Genomic DNA, 16651 nt, shown 5'->3' with positions numbered 1-16651 from the left:
ATCTCAGACCTTATAGAGTATAAGGGACCAACATTGACACCTAGCGAGCCTTTTGATCATGCTCCCATTGAGAACCCACACCTGAGTGCCCTCCAGCCACATTTCTAGAATCGAGAGATAGGGTTGAACATGTTTCGGATGATCAAGCTATCACCACCCGGAACAAAGGGTACCAACGCTATTTGGTTCACTGGGAGGGTCGACCAAAATCTGATGATTTATGGATTACTCGAGAGGACCTACAGAGACTCAACCCAGATCTCCTAGATAAGTACCACAGCCAAACCAACCCCTGTTCAACAGAGTCGAATTCTTCCCACCCCGGGAGAATTGGTGCGGGCACCAGAATCCAGAAAAGACTCCAATCAATTAACTTAAGGTCACTGTGGCTTTGATCGAGTCCTGTAAATAAAATCAATAAGTCAGAAAGCAAGCCTTAATAAGTAAGAAAGCAAGCTAAGTCAGGACAGGTTGCATGTTTCTACTACCACCTTGCATGTTTCCACCACCACCTTTGCACACCCTTGGAGCACCACCTCGGCATCCACATCAATATCAGTTGGCCACCTCACCACCACTCCAACCAATGGAAGCACGCCAACCAGGATGAAGTCAAGCATACGGAGCCGACCATATCATCTCATCAAAAGAACCAATGCAACGTCATGCCACCTCATCAGAAGAACCAATTACTATGCAACATGCTATGTGACACCTATTGGGATGCCACCTCAACACCACATCAGCAATCATCTCAACCAGATGCCACCTCAATACCACATCAGCAATCATATCAACCAAGAGGATAATGCCAAATGGAAGAGTCAAAATCAAAAGAACCAATCACCATGCCACCTTATACAAGTTGACACGTCACCCAAATTCAAAGTCCAAGAGGTCGGCCACAATTTAAATGCAAGAAAATTTCAAATGGGAGCCAACAACTTTTCAAATCCCCCCTTAAAGTTGGCTAACTTTCTTTCCTTTTCTCTAGCAACCAAGCTTTCAAATGTGGAACGCCATTCATTATATATTTAAATTTCAAATCATAAGGAAAGTCTATAAATACCTCCTCATGACATCTTGTAATTTCAATTAATGAATGAATAAAAAAAAAAAGAGCTTCTTTCTTCCTTAGCAATCTTGCTTTGTCACCTTGAGAGAAGGTTGGGCGTGAGGCCCTTGTTCCAAGTTGGGCGTGAGGCCCTAAAGCCACTACCATATCCACCGCTGCCCTACCTCCTCTCGCCTCCCTTTTCTTTTGTGATTTTCATTCCCCTCTCACGCCAAAGTTCTAATCTTTGTTTCTTTGCAGGTCCTTAAAGTACTCCATGTCATTGGATCAATTATCCTTCCACACCAATAGCAAAAGGGCCCTGTTGCAACGGAAGATGAAGCTTGGTCATCCAATCATCAACCTTCGAGAGTGAGATCAAGGATCCTCCTCTAAAAAATTTTCAGAAGTTTAATGTTTGGTAAACCTCAACTTTAGGTCTGATTTATTGAAGGAAGTGTCCTAATCAAGTGATTTCTCAACCACAACGGTTCATTCTTCTAAGTCCTAAATGAATTAGTACATGCGGGTAACTAGTCCTGAAATTACTATGCTCATGTTAATATTTTCTTAACCCATATGTGACTGAATTTCCTGCTGCTATTAGGCTAGTTAATCAACATAACTTACTAAAAATCCTTATGTTTAAATCCCTCGCATTCATCCCGCATCAATGAATCATCAGATTTTGGTCGACCCTCCCAGTGAACCAAATAGCGTTGGTGCCCTTTGTTCCGGATGGTGATAGCTTGATCATCTAAGACATGTTCAACCCTATCTCTCGGTTTTGGAAATGTGGCTGGAGGGCACTCAGGTGTGGGTTCACTCTCAATGGGAACATGATCAAAAGGCTCACTAGGTATCAATGTTGGTCCCTTATACTCTATAAGATCTGAGATGTTGAAGGATGAGCTAATACCAAAATCAAGGGGTAAGTCAACCACATAAGCGTTAGGTTCAATTTTCTTTAATATCCTAAATGGACATGCACTGCGGGCATGCAATTTTTTCATAGTTCTCGAGGGAAACCTTTCAGGTTTTAGTCTAATCATTACATAGTGTCCTTCAATGAATTCCTTAGCCCGTTTGTGACAATTAGCTGCTTGCGCATAAGCTTTGTTACTCATGTCAATTTTCTTACTGATTTTCTTATATAAATCCCTGACATGTTGTGCATATGATTCTGCTATCTCTGAGACTCGTGCATGTGAGGGTAATGGAATAAGATCCACAGGTTTCCTAGGTTTATATCCATGGACAATCTCAAAGGGACTCTTTCCTGTGGATCTATTGACTGAGCTGTTATAAGTGAATTCAGCGCGTGATAATAGAAGATCCCAGTTTCCTAGGTTGTCACCGACAAGGCATCTCAATAAGTTTCCTAGGCTCCAATTAACGACTTCGGTCTGACCATCAGTTTGAGGGTGGTAGGCAGTGGGGATTTTGAGTTTGGTTCCTAGCATATGCTAAAGGGTCTTTCAGAAATAGCTAGTGAACTTAATGTCTCTATCTGATACGATGGTCTTGGATAAACCATGTAGCCTAACCACTTCATCTAGAAAAAGTTTAGCTATTTTTGAGGCATCATAAGTCTGGAAACAAGGAATGAAGTGTGCCATTTTGGAGAATCGGTCTACCACGACATATGCTGAATCATGTTTTCTCAAAATTTTGGGTAACCCTAACACAAAGTCCATGCTAATATCTTGCCAAGGGCATTCGGGGACTGGCCAAAAGAACTGGTCTTCGACTTCTGAGATGGTTTTGTTCCTACGAAAGTGACCAGCTAGGCCTCCTGCGTGACCAAACTACAAAGTCTTGGGTGGAGGTGTTGGGAACCCGCCCATACCGCTGAAAAATAAAAAAAAATTTCAGATGGCAGCGGAAGAGGCATGTGCGGGATCGACATTCATCCTATGAACGTTGTTCAAAACCGTTCGTAGATAGATTAGAATTAAAAACTTTTAAACTAATTATGAAGATCAGATCTTAACCTTGTGCGGATAGATGATCACCGCAAACTAAAGTTCGTGGTTTAGGATGAAGGTTCGCTTGAAGCTGTTCACGCGTCCGACCTCTACGGGTATCCACACGAAGCAAAAATCGATCCAGGCTTCCTTGTCTCCCCGGGGTGCTAGCTTCCTTGCAGAGACTTCTTTTGATGGCTGATTTCTTCCCTTTTAATCAACTCTTGATTATGCTTGGAAGGAGGAAGAAGAAAAAAGGATTTTTGGAGAAGAACCAAAAGCTGGACACAACCTTTTCTTTTCCCTGCGTTGGAAGAAGGAAGGGAAGGGGAGGAGGTCGCCAAGGCCTTCTTCTTTTTGTTCCTTGCTTGCGGCTGAAGACCAAAGGGAGGAAGGGGGGCCACGGCTTGGAGAGGAAGAGGGCTTCCATGAATGCCCTAGGGTGCCGCCCACTTCTCCTTTTAAAGGCATGAAGGGCCCCTACAAATTAGGAGCCCTTGATCTTTTTCCAAGAGGGGCGCCGGCCCCTCTTGTGTTGCCGCACCGAGGAGGAAAAAGGGGAGGGGTGCAAGCCCCTCCCTCTTGATTAGCCCTAATCCTCCTTAGGATGCCCTAATGTGGCTAAGCCCTAATCTAATTAGGCTTAGTCCAAGGATAAACCAATTTTGGGTTTAATCTAGGTAAGTCCTAATCCAAGTAGAACTTAAATCAATTTTCACTCAATTGAACTCTTCAATCCTAATCCAATTAGGAGTCTTGTTAATTTATTAGATTAGTAATTAATTAGGACTTAAGAAATCCTAATCCAATTAGGACTTATTTAATTTTAGTCCTAATCCAATTAGGACTCTAATTTAAATCCGAAGTCCTAATTCAATTAGGACTTCTAGAAATCCTATTCTAAGTAGGAATCCAAATTAAATTCAAAATCCTAATTCAATTAGGATTGTAGGAATCCTACTCCAAGTAGGAATCCCAGTCCTACTCCAAGTAGGACTCCCAGTCCTAATCCAATTAGGACTGCAGGAATCCTACTCCAAGTAGAATTTGTATTTAAGTCCAATTAATTAAATTTTTTTGTTCCTTCTTCTACTTATTATCAATCGAATTGATTACTCGTGATTCATAATCACTTTTCAACCATCGGATCGGTCAATACTTCTAGTGTGTGTGACCCCATAGGTTCTATTCTGACTGGTAGTAAGATATATATTGCAATCTCTATCACAATATCATTGAAAACTCCTTTCAATGGGCTGGAACGATTCCAACTCAACTCATTAGGGTTTATCGATCATCGAAATATTTCCTGTGAGTCTCACCATCCACCAGTGATACCTAGCAGCATGTAGTGGTCACCTAGCAGAATGGAATGATGAACCTTTAGATGCAGTTATCGTATGATACAGTCCTACTATCGTGGATCCCTACAGGACGGAGGTCATGGACAACTCGTCAAAACCCCATCGTCTGTCATATGTCAAGATTTATTCGACTTAAGATCGAGAGTGGAAAACTCTTTCTCCACTATGCATACTGCCCCGGCCGAGGTCTTACAAACTCAGTCTTATAAATCACATAGGATCTCTCCTTATCTACCAAGGTCGATAGATTCCATATAGGTGCATATCCTACTCCTATAGTGAACCTATTGCAGCCAATCTACACTGCATGGACTCGTATGTTTAGAGACCATGTATACGTATAGTCAAACTACAATAACCTTATTGTGAGTAGCCGAAGCACCGCAGGTCAAAGGACCAGTCACACTACTGCAATATCAAGCAAGTCACTGACGAGTGGATAGACATCCAAGTGACTTCTTATCTTGGTCAAGCTCAGTACCCTTGTTTTTTAACAAGCACTTGCACAATTGCTCCAGTGTCCCTACACTGTGGACTCAAGACTCGTCCATCAAAGAAAGCAATATGTACACTAATCTCAGCGGATCAATCACCGTCCTCGTGATGATCCATCGATTAGAAGCAATTCAGAAATTAATCACCAATGACACATGCCTCAAATTCTCAACTCTTGAGAATATGCGTCATCATCTTATTAATTTCTTGGATGATTCATGGACACATAAGAACATGAATGAAAAGAATGCCTAACTTAATTAGGTCAAGTACAAATTTATGTTCCAGAATAAAATAATGCGTCAGCCAAATTGGCTTCTAGGGCATACTTCTAACAATCTTCCACTTCCACTAAAGCCAATCAACCATAAACCTAAGCCCCATCTTCTCAGGATGCATTTCAGTTTTCTGCTGACTCATCTGCTTAGTGAATGGGTCTACTACATTTCCTGTGGAGTCTACTCTTTGATCCTCTCTACTTATTTCTTTTCGAGGTAGTCACTTATTAGGTTAAACCGCCGCTCTATGTGCTTCGGTTTCTAGTGAGACCTTTGGCTCCTTAGCTAGTGCTATGGTGCCTTTGTTATTGCAGTAGTATGTTATGGCATCTGATGACATTACACCTAACTCTGCATTGAACTTCTTAAACCAAAAGGTTTCGACTGCACCCTTAGAGACGATTTGACATTCAGCTTCTAAGGTAGAATCTACAATGATGGGTTGTTTGGAACTCTTCTAATTTACCGAACCACCGTTGCACATATTCTAATGTAGACTTTCTATCATCAATATGTGTGCATCCTTCTACCTTCAACTCTTATCTTCCTCCAAAGACCAAGAACATGTCCTTAGTTCTTCTTAAGTACTCAAGACTGTTCTTCACAGCTATCCTGCGCTTCTTGCCTGGATTTGACTGATATATGCTCGTGACACTCACAGCATGTACTATATCAAGTCACGTACATTGCATGGTATACATGAGGCTCCCTATAACCGAAGCATAAGGGATCTTGCTCATCCGCTGAATCTCTTCAGATGTGTTGGGGCACATCTTCTTGGAGAGATTTATCCCATGCCTAAGGGATAATAATCCCCTTTTAGTTGTTTCTATGCCGAACCTCTTCAGCACTCCCTCTATATACATATTCTGTGATAGGACAAGCATCCTTTTAGATCTATCTCTATGGACCTTAATTCAAAATATAAGATGCTTTCCCAATGTCTATCATGGAGAATTCCTTACACAACCAAACCTTGACCTAAGTTAGTATGGGAATATCATTCCCAATTTTGAAGGATATCATCTATGTACAATACGAAGAATGCAATAGCCCTCCCACTAACTTTCTTATAAACACATGCTTCCTTTTCGTTATTGATGAAATCAAACAATTTGATTATATCGTTGAAACGAGTGTTCCAACATCGAGATACTTGCTTTTATCCATAGATGGACCTTTGCAGCTTACAGACCTTGTGACCACCATCACAGTACCATGATATGCTGCAACAGCAAGCAATATTCGAATGGACTTCAGCAATGCTACAGGGTGAAAAGTATCCTTATAATCAGTACTTTCGCACTGACTATAATCTTTTTCCACTAGCCTTGCCTTATAGGTCTCTACCTAACCATCCGAACTTAATTTTCTCTTGTAGATTCATTTATACCCAATAGGTACTATACCTTCTGGTGGATCTACTAAGGTCCATACTTGGTTAGAATGGATGGAGTCCATCTCTGACTTCATCGCTTCTAGCCATCTCTCAGAATTGATGTCTAACATCGCCTCGTTGTAGGTATTAAGATCCTTACCTTGATCCCTATCTCCCATGAGGAACACTTCCTCTACATCCTCTGTAAGCATACCTAAGTATCTTTCAGACGGACGGAAGATCCTACTAGATTTACGAGGTGGAGGAGGTACTACGTGTACTGGCTTAATATAAATAGGTTCTATAGGCACAATGGCTCGTTGCTGTTTTAGAGACTTTTTCTTCAAGCTCAATTTTCCTCCCACTGTTTCTGTCAAGGATAAACTATTTTCCATGAAGATAGCATCTAGGCTCACAAACACTTTGTGATCCTTTGGGATGAAAAGTCGTATCCTAATGACTCTTTAGGATATCCTATAAAATAAGCATTAATTGTCCTATCCTCTAACTTGTCCGCCTGTTGTCGCTTGAGTTGAGCTGGACATCCCCAAATCTTAAGATAACCAAGACTCAGCATCTTACCATGTCATATCTCATATGGTGTGGTAGGAACGGACTTTAGAGGAAACTCTATTCAATAAGTAAATAGTTGAAAATATGGCATCTATCTAAAGAAACAAGGGTAAATCAGTGAAGCTCATCATGGACCAGACCATATCCAATAGAGTCCGATTCTCCTTTCTGACACCCCGTTGAGTTGAGGTGTACCTGGAGGAGTCCATTGTGAGACTATGCCATTCTCCTTGAGATAGTTCCGAAATTCTCCACTAAGGTATTCTCTTCCTCGATCTGATCGAAGAGCCTTAAGGGGTTTTCCAGTTTGTTTTTCCACTTCATTTTTGAACTCTTTGAACTTTTCAAAAGATTCAGACTTGTGTCTCATAAGATACACATACCCATATCATGAATAATCATCGGTAAAGGTAATGAAGTATGAATAACGTCCCCTAGCTAGCACATCGAATGGGCCACACACATCTATGTGTACTAGGGTAAGTATTTCAGTGGTCCTCTTCCCATGTCCTACAAAGGGTAATCTAGCCATTTTTCCTTGAAGGCAGAATTTACAAATCGAATATGACTCGAAAGTCAATGAGCCAAAAAGCTCATGTTTCTCAAATTTGTTTATTCTGTCTTCTCCTATATGGCCAAGCCTGAGATGCCACAAATACTTTAGATTTATCTCATTTCTGGATCTATTAGATCCTATGATATTTACTGTTTGCTCAGATACATTCACAGATACATCCATATGTATGTAATAGAAACTGTCAATCATAAAACCACGTTGAACCAATTTATTTCTCAAATAAATGGAACAGTAGTTTTATAAAAATCTTTCTGTGCTAAACAAGATACAGAAATCAAATTTCTGCTGGCAATAGGTAACAATCCCTAAGTATCCTGAGCATATCTGACATACCTTCTGAGGGTCTATCACCCTTCATGTTTTTTTTATGCTTCCCATGTATGTAGGACAATTCCTCTTCCAATGGCCGTCCATGATGCAATGGAAACACTTTTTCTTGCAATTGGCCTTTTTCTTGGAACTTCCTTACTTGGCATTTTCTCAGTCTTCTGCTTCTTTGCAGGCTTCTTCTTCTTCAAAATAGACCCTCTCTTGGAAGTAGAAACCAACTCGACAGCGAGAACGATGCTCCTTGAACTCTTCAAGGTCCCTAAGGTAGTTACCAATTTATTTAACAATTTTGTTTTGGTGCATACAATCTTGTTCATATGGTATTTACTATAAACTATTCATATGAAGCTAGAAGGGATTGTGGGATCAAATCCGTTTGCAATTCCTTGTGCATGGTCATGCCGAGCTTCTCAAGCTTCTCTAAGTCCTTTATCATGGTCAAACCATGATCATGGACAAACCATGATCATGGACAGACTGCCCATCGCGCATCTTGGCCTTGAAGAGCCTCTTGGACACTTCAAACTAAGCTGCGTGACTCTGATCACCATACAACTCTTGCAGGTGATTTAATGTGTCCTTGGCAATCTTCATGTTCTCATGCTGGCATTATAATTTATTGGACATGGATGCCATTATGTAGCACCTAACTTTATTGTCATTGTTCCTCCACTTGGCATGCGTCTTACGCCAATCAGTGATCGGACAGATTGGTAATACGGGGATTCCATGGTCTAGCACATACCCTAATTTCTCACAATTCAAAACTATTTTGAAATTTGCTGAGCCAGTCTTTATAATTGGGTTTGGTCAAATAGTTATTCTATAGGATATGAGTTAAAAGTTTAGAAGCTGACATTATAATCCTTAGAGAGTAAAGATTCTAGTTAGAATTTTGTACTTGATCTTAATTTGTTCTAGAGTCTTTTAGAACAAATGTGCCTCCCACTATTTTCTCGAATTCCTTACACTCCCCTAGTAGGAAAACAGAAAACCTACACGACTAGGGTTTCTAGTGGGTACTGCGGTCCCACCGATTTATAGGCCACCTCACCTAACAGTTATTGGTGACACATAAATGGATGAGTGTACAACTCTTGTACAATACTTCTCAAGCATGTTGCAGTGCTACTTGGTCTCTAAGCCATGAAGACCTCACCTAACAGTTATTGGTCCCATTTCTTAGTTAAGTCAAACCCACCGTATAACCGTAGAAATAAAGTCGTCATTGGGTCCTCACCTAACAGTTATTGGTGCCCAACCCCATCTTTATCCCTACAACATCTCATGTCTATGGAGAGGTCCAGCCCCCCGATGCAACTTGCCTGCTTTTTCCAGCCGAGACAAATCAACATCAGAAAGACCTTAGCAGCTCTACTACGGTGGAAGACCTATTGACTTAATATTGGTTAATCATGTCTTAGTATTTGCAACCTTGAGCTCTTCATAAGAGGTAATCGAACAATTGGCCAGGTAAGCAGATGGAAGGCTCCCCTTACTCAGAGAGTAAGGTCCTATTTAAGTAACCACCTTTCATACTTTCCTAGACACCAATTAGATCAATTAATCTAATATGACTTGCTCATGTTGGTTCACTCTCGACTTGATTGAGGAGGTTTTAGTTTAGGTCTCATTTGGATTGGTCTATTAGTTTGCATCCCATGTAAACCTATCTACCCGACTCACATTCACATCACATGCAAGCGGCACATTGCAGGCAGTTATAATCGCAGCATTAAGTAAAGCTAAACTTTAAATAGGTGATGGTCATGGATTCTAATTAGGTCATATTACAAGCACATGCACGTCAATCGATCAGATGATCTTCAACTCTTGAATTGGTCCCGAGCCTTCTTGATTCGATCCCTGATCAACTCTTGATCCAATCGCCATCAACCGCTCACTTTCGCCGTTCATCTCATGTACTTTCTTTGACTTGATCGTTGACGTACATCACATCACAGAAATACAATCAAATATAAAATAAAAATAATAATAAATTACATCCTCTTTTAGGAGGCACGCAGGCCTCTCAAAATATCAAATAAGATGCATGCAAGCATCTGAAAAATTACATGACATTGCAGATCACATTGTAGGTCTTTACAATTGATACCAAAAGGGTTTGAATCCAATGATCATCACCACATGCAACAATTATAATTTTCAGATCTGAAACCTAATTGATTATGTTATGACATGGGTTGCTGATCATGCTAAACATGATTCTAAACTTTGTAATCCCATAACAATGCAATTAGAATCATCAATTTATCACATAAAAATCAGCATACAAAAATCAGCAACCCTGAAAAATTCTGCATGCACAAAATTTCAGCATACATATCCTTTTAAATTTCAGATCTATCAAGCATGTTTATAATTAATTCTAACCTTAATCTACGAAGCCTAAGCTCCGATACCACTATTGGGAATTGAGGATGATAGTGTTATTTTGATGATTAACAAGCAATTATCTAGAGTATATTATAAGTTAAATTGATACTTCATTTATAAGTTCATTACTCTCAGTATATTTGTATGAATTGATATAGATACATGTCTTTGTTCATTTGAATGAATCTAACCTTGAGATGCAGCAAAGTGTAGATTGAGTCGACCCAAAGGATGATTGGGTCGACCCCGGCACATCAAGAAGTCATTTGGCACACTTCTGCAAAATTGGCACAGATGAACAGTGAGTTGGGTCGATCCAAGGTAAGCATGAGTCGACCCAAACTTCAAGAACCTCAAAACATGAAAGAAATATATTCTCTGGATTTACTGAGAGGGTCGACCCAAACAGTGGTTGAGTCGACCCAAGCTTGAGTCGACCCAAACCCTGAGAGGGTCGACCCAAAGGCAAGACAGAAAGGCAGACAGAAAATGGTTCTCTGGAATTACTGAGAGGGTCGACCCAAGAAGAAGTTGAGTCGACCCAAGTGAACTTTGAGTCGACCCAAAGAATGGTTGGGTCGACCCATGGGAAGGAAGGCTGAAATTTCAAGTTTCTGTGTTTTCTGAGAGGGTCGACCCAAGGAATGTTTGAGTCGACCTAAGTGAAAGTTGGGTCGACCCAAGGACAGGTTGAGCCGACCCAAACACGGGCTGAAGCATAACGGCTAGTTCTGCAAATGTACTTTTTGTCCTTCCCAAGGTCAGTAACGGCTAGTTTTTCAAATCTAACCATTGGGGCTTGTCCAAAGGATGTGGGAAGCTATTTAAAGGGGCACTATTCATCAGATAGAACAACTTTTGAAAGAGATATCAAAGAGTACATAAGAAAACAAAAGAGCCCTAATCTTCTTCATTCAAGTGCTTCATTCAAGAATCAAAGAAAGGGGTTGAGCAGATTCAAAGAGTCATCAAGAGCTCCATCCTCCCTTGAAGAGTGAAGCATCCTTGACAAAGAAGAGCAAAGCCACTTCAAAGCGATAAATACTTTCTAACTCTTCTTTGTAGTTAATATTGTTTCATTTGCTCATTTAGGAGTTTGAATCTTTCTTTTTGTTTGTCGAACTATTTGTAAAGGTTCGTTGGTGAACCCGTAAAACCAACAAAGGTTTTTGGTGAACCCAGAAAACCAAAGTGTAAAGGTTCGTTGGTGAGCCCGCAAAACCAACAAAGGTTTTTGGTGAACCCGAAAAATCAAAGTGTATAGGTTCGTTGGTGAGCCCGTAAAACTAACAAAGGTTTTTGGATTGTGAGCCCGAAAAACAATCCAACTGTAATCCGCGAGATTATAATGAATTCCCAAGGGGTCGCTTGGGGAGTGGACGTAGGTGCTAAGGAGAGCACCGAACCACTATATATTGTTGTGTTTGTGTTGTGCTTGTGTTTACATTTATTCTTGTATTATCTTTCATCTTTGTTCTAGTTTAACTCATTCAAATAATCTAAGAAAGCAACCACCGCACTTAATTAAGAAAGCCTTTAAAACACCAAAATTGAGAAGAAACCAATTCACCCCCCCCCTCCCTCTTGGATTGTCACCTTGGGCAACAGGAATCCGCCCATGCCGCAAAAAAATAAAAAAAAAATTTCAGATGGCAGCGGAAGAGGCATGTGCGGGATCGACGTTCATCCTATGAATGTTGTTCAAAATCATTCGTAGATATATTAGAATTAAAAACTTTTAAACTAATTATGAAGATCAGATCTTCACCTTGTGCGGGTAGATGATCACCGCAAACTGAAGTTCGTGGTTTAGGATGAAGGTTCGCTTGAAGCCGTTCACGCGTCCGGCCTCTACGGGTATCCACACGAAGTAAAAACCGATCCAGGCTTCCTTGTCTCCCCGGGGTGCTAGCTCCCTTGCAGAGACTTCTTCTGATGGCTGATTTCTTCCCTTTTAATCAACTCTTGATTATGCTTGGAAGAAGGAAGAAGAAGAAAGGATGTTTGGAGAAGAACCAAAAGCTAGACACAGCCTTTTCTTTTCCCTGCGTTGGAAGAAGGAAGGGAAGGGGAGGAGGCCGCCAAGGCCTTCTTCTTTTTCTTCCTTGCTTGCAGCTGAAGACCAAAGGGAGGAAGGGGGGCCACGGCTTGGAGAGGAAGAGGGCTTCCATGAATGCCCTAGGGTGCCGCCCACTTCTCCTTTTAAAGGCATGAAGGGCTCCTACAAATTAGGAGCCCTTGATCTTTTCCAAGAGGGGCGCCGGCCCCTCTTGTGTTGCCGCACCGAGGAGGAAAAAGGGGAGGGGCCCCTCCCTCCCTCTTGGTTAGCTCTAATCCTCCTCTAAGGAGGATTGGGATGCCCTAATGTGGCTAGGCCCCAATCTAATTAGGCTTAGTCCAACAGTAAATCAATTTTGGGTTTAATCTAGGTAAATCCTAATCCAATTAGAACTTAAATCAATTTTTACTCAATTGAACTCTTCAATCCTAATCCAATTAGGAGTCTTGTTAATTTATTGGATTAATAATTAATTAGAACTTAAGAAATTCTAATTCAATTAGGACTTATTTAATTTTAGTCCTAATCCAATTAGGATTCTAATTTGAATCCGAAGTCCTAATCCAATTAGGACTTCTAGGAATCCTATTCTAAGTAGGAATCCAAATTGAATTCAAAATCCTAATTCAATTAGGATTGTAGAAATCCTACTCCAAGTAGGAATTCCAGTCCTACTCCAAGTAGGACTTCCAGTCCTAATCCAATTAGGACTGCAGGATTCCTACTCCAAGTAGGATTTATATTTAAGTCCAATTAATTAATTTCTTTTGTTCCTTCTTCTACTTATTATCAATCGAATTGATTACTCGTGATTCATAATCACTTTTCAACCATCAGATCGGTCAATACTTCTAGTGTGTGTGACCCCATAGGTTCTATTCTGACCGGTAGTGAGATATATATTGCAATCTCTGTCACAATATCATTGAAAACTCCTTTCAATGGTTTGGAACGATTCCAACTCAACTCATTAGAGTTTATCGATCATTGAGATATTTCTTGTGAGTCTCACCATCCACCAGTGACACCTAGCAGCAGGTAGTGGCCACTTAGCAGAATGGAATGATGAACCTCTAGGTGCAGTTATCGTATGATACAGTCCTACTATCGTGGATCCCTATAGGACGGAGGTCATGGACAACTCGTCAAACCCCATCGTCTATCATATATCAAGATTTATTCGACTTAAGTTCGAGAGTGGAAAACTCTTTCTCCACTATGCATACACCGGCCGAGGTCTTACGAACTCAGTCTTATAAATCACATAGGATCTCTCCTTATCTACCAAGGTCGATAGATTCCATACAGGTGCATACCCTACTCCTACAGTGAAGCTATTGCAGCCAATCTACACTGCATGGACCCGTATGTCTAGAGACCATGTATACGTGCAGTCAAACTACAATAACCTCACTGTGAGTAGCCGAAGCACCGCAGGTCAAAGGACCAATCACACTACTGCAACATCAAGCAAGTCACTGACGAGTGGATAGACATCCAAGTGACTTCTTGTCTTGGTCATGCTCAGTACTCTTGTTCTTTAACAAGCACTTGCACAATTGCTCCAGTGTCCTTACACTGTGGACTCAAGACTCGTCCATCAAAGAAAACAATATGTTAATGACCAATGACACATGCCTCAAATTCAACTCTTGAGAATATGCGTCATCATCTTATTAATTCCTTGGACGATTCATGGACACATAAGAACATGAATGAAAAGAATGCCCAACTTAATTAGGTCAAGTACAAATTTATATTCCAGAATAAAATAATGCGTCAGCCAAATTGGCTTCTAGGGCATTCTTCTAACAGGAGGTGCGGGGAATGCACAACTTATTTTCTTTGAAGTGGAATCCGTTGTGAATGGTAAAATCGTGGAATTGGCTCGAGGGTCCTTGACGGATTGATTGGTAGATTTTCTTAAAGTCGGGGCAATGTTCATACTCCTCCTTAAGCCTTTCAAAACCTATGACTTCGGTACTAACAGAAGTGAGGAGCATAGATCATCTACTAAGGGCGTCGGCAATATGGTTTTCTTTTCCAGCCTCATGTTTCAGGATAAAGGTATAGGCCTGGATGTACTCTACCCATTTCGCATGTCTAGGGTTCAACTTTTTTTGAGAGTTGAGGAAACGTAGGGCTTCATGATCGGAGTATAGGACAAACTCTAGTGGCAGAAGGTAGTGTCTCCAGTACCTTAGGGCTTGGACCACTGCATACAACTCTCTATCGTAGGTAGAATACCTTAGCTTGGCGTCGTTTAATTTCTCACTAAAGAATGCTATTGGGTGGTTTTTCTGACTTAGAACGCCTCCAATCCCGACTCCTGATGCGTCACAGGCAACCTCGAACTTTAGAAAAGTCTGGTAATCTCAATATAGGTGCTTGTGTCATCTTATCCTTAATCTCTCTAAAGGCTTTTTCAGCTGCCTTGGTCCACTCAAAATTTCCTCTCTTAAGGCAATCAGTAATGGGGGTGATAATTGTGCCGAATCCTCTAATGAATCTCCTGTAGAATGTGGCTAGACCATGAAAGCTACAAACGTCATGAATGTTTTTGGGTACTGGCCACTCAATTATGGATTTGACTTTTTCAGGATCGGCAGATACTCCTTCAGTGGTCACGACAAAATCCTAAAAAGATAGTCCTATGTGTCATGAATTCACATTTCTTTCGATTCGCATAGAGGCTATCTTGTCTAAGTGATTGACAAACTTGTCTAAGGTGATTCAAGTGGTCATTTTTTGTTTTGCTATATATGAGAATGTCATCGAAATAGACCACTACAAACTTTCCAATGAATGTCCTTAAAACTTAGGTCATGATCCTCATAAAGGCACTAGGTGTTAGATGTATGCTCTAGAAGCCAATCTGGCTAACACATTGTTAATTCTAGGGACATAATTTTGTACTTGACTATTTATTTTTGAATAAATGAAAGGCATCTTTTTCATTCATATTGTTATTGTGTCTATGAATCATCCAAGGAATTAATAAGATGATGATGCATATTCTTAAGAGTTGAGAATTTGAGCCATGTATCATTAGTGATTAATTTCTAAACACTCCTGATCGATGGATCATCACGAGGACGGTGATCGATTCGATGAGATCAGTGCACACATTACTTTCCCTATGGATGGACGAGACTCGAGTCCACAGTGTGGAGACACTGAAGTAATAGTGCAGGTGCTTGTTAGAGGACAAGGGTACTGAGCGTGACCAAGACAAGAAGTCACTTGGATGTCTATCCACTCGTCAGTGACTTGCTTGATGTTGCAGTAGTGTGACTGGTCCTTTGACCTGCGATGCTTCGGCTACTCACTGTGAGATTATTGTAGTTTGACTGCACATATACATGGTCTCTAGCCATATGGGTCCATGCAGTGTAGATTGGCTGCAGTAGGTTCACTGTAAGGAGAGATCCTATGTGATTTATAAGACTGAGTTCGTAAGACCTCGGCCGGGGCAGATTGCACAGTGGAAAAAGAGTTCTCCACTCTCGAACTTAAGTCGAATAAATCTTAACATATGACAGGCGATGGGGTTTGACGAGTTGTCCATGACCTCCGTCCTGTAGGGATCCACGATAGTAGGACTGTATCACATGATAACTGCACCTAGAGGTTCATCATTCTATTCTACTGGGTAGCCACTACATGCTGCTAGGTGTCACTGGTGGATGGTGAGACTCACAGGGATTATCTCGATGATCGATAAACCCTAATGAGTAGAGTTGGAATCGTTCCAATCTATTGAAAGGAGTTTTTAATGATATTGTGATAGAGATCGCAATATATCTCACTACCAGTCAGAGTCGAACCTATGGGGTCCCACACACTAGAGGCATTGACCGATCCGTTGGTTGAATCGTGATTAGGAATCACAAGTAATCAATTCGATTGATAATAAGTTGAAGAAGGAACAAAGGGAATTAATTAATTGGACTTAAAACAAGAGTCCTACTTAGAGTAGGATTCCTACTTGGACTGGAAATCCTATTTGAAGTAGGACTAGGATTCCTACTTGGAGTAGGATTCCTATAATCCTAATTAGATTAAGAGTTTTGAATTAAATTTGGATTCCTACTTGGAGTAGGATTTCTAGAGTCCTAATCGGATTAGGACTTCGAATTCAAATTAGAGTCCTAATTGGATTAGGACTAAAATTAAATA

This window comes from Phoenix dactylifera, unplaced genomic scaffold (assembly GCF_009389715.1).
Source record: "Phoenix dactylifera cultivar Barhee BC4 unplaced genomic scaffold, palm_55x_up_171113_PBpolish2nd_filt_p 000226F, whole genome shotgun sequence".
In the NCBI taxonomy this organism is placed as follows: domain Eukaryota; kingdom Viridiplantae; phylum Streptophyta; class Magnoliopsida; order Arecales; family Arecaceae; genus Phoenix; species Phoenix dactylifera.
The sequence above is the reverse complement of the archived record's forward strand: the minus strand, read 5'-3'. Positions refer to the sequence as shown.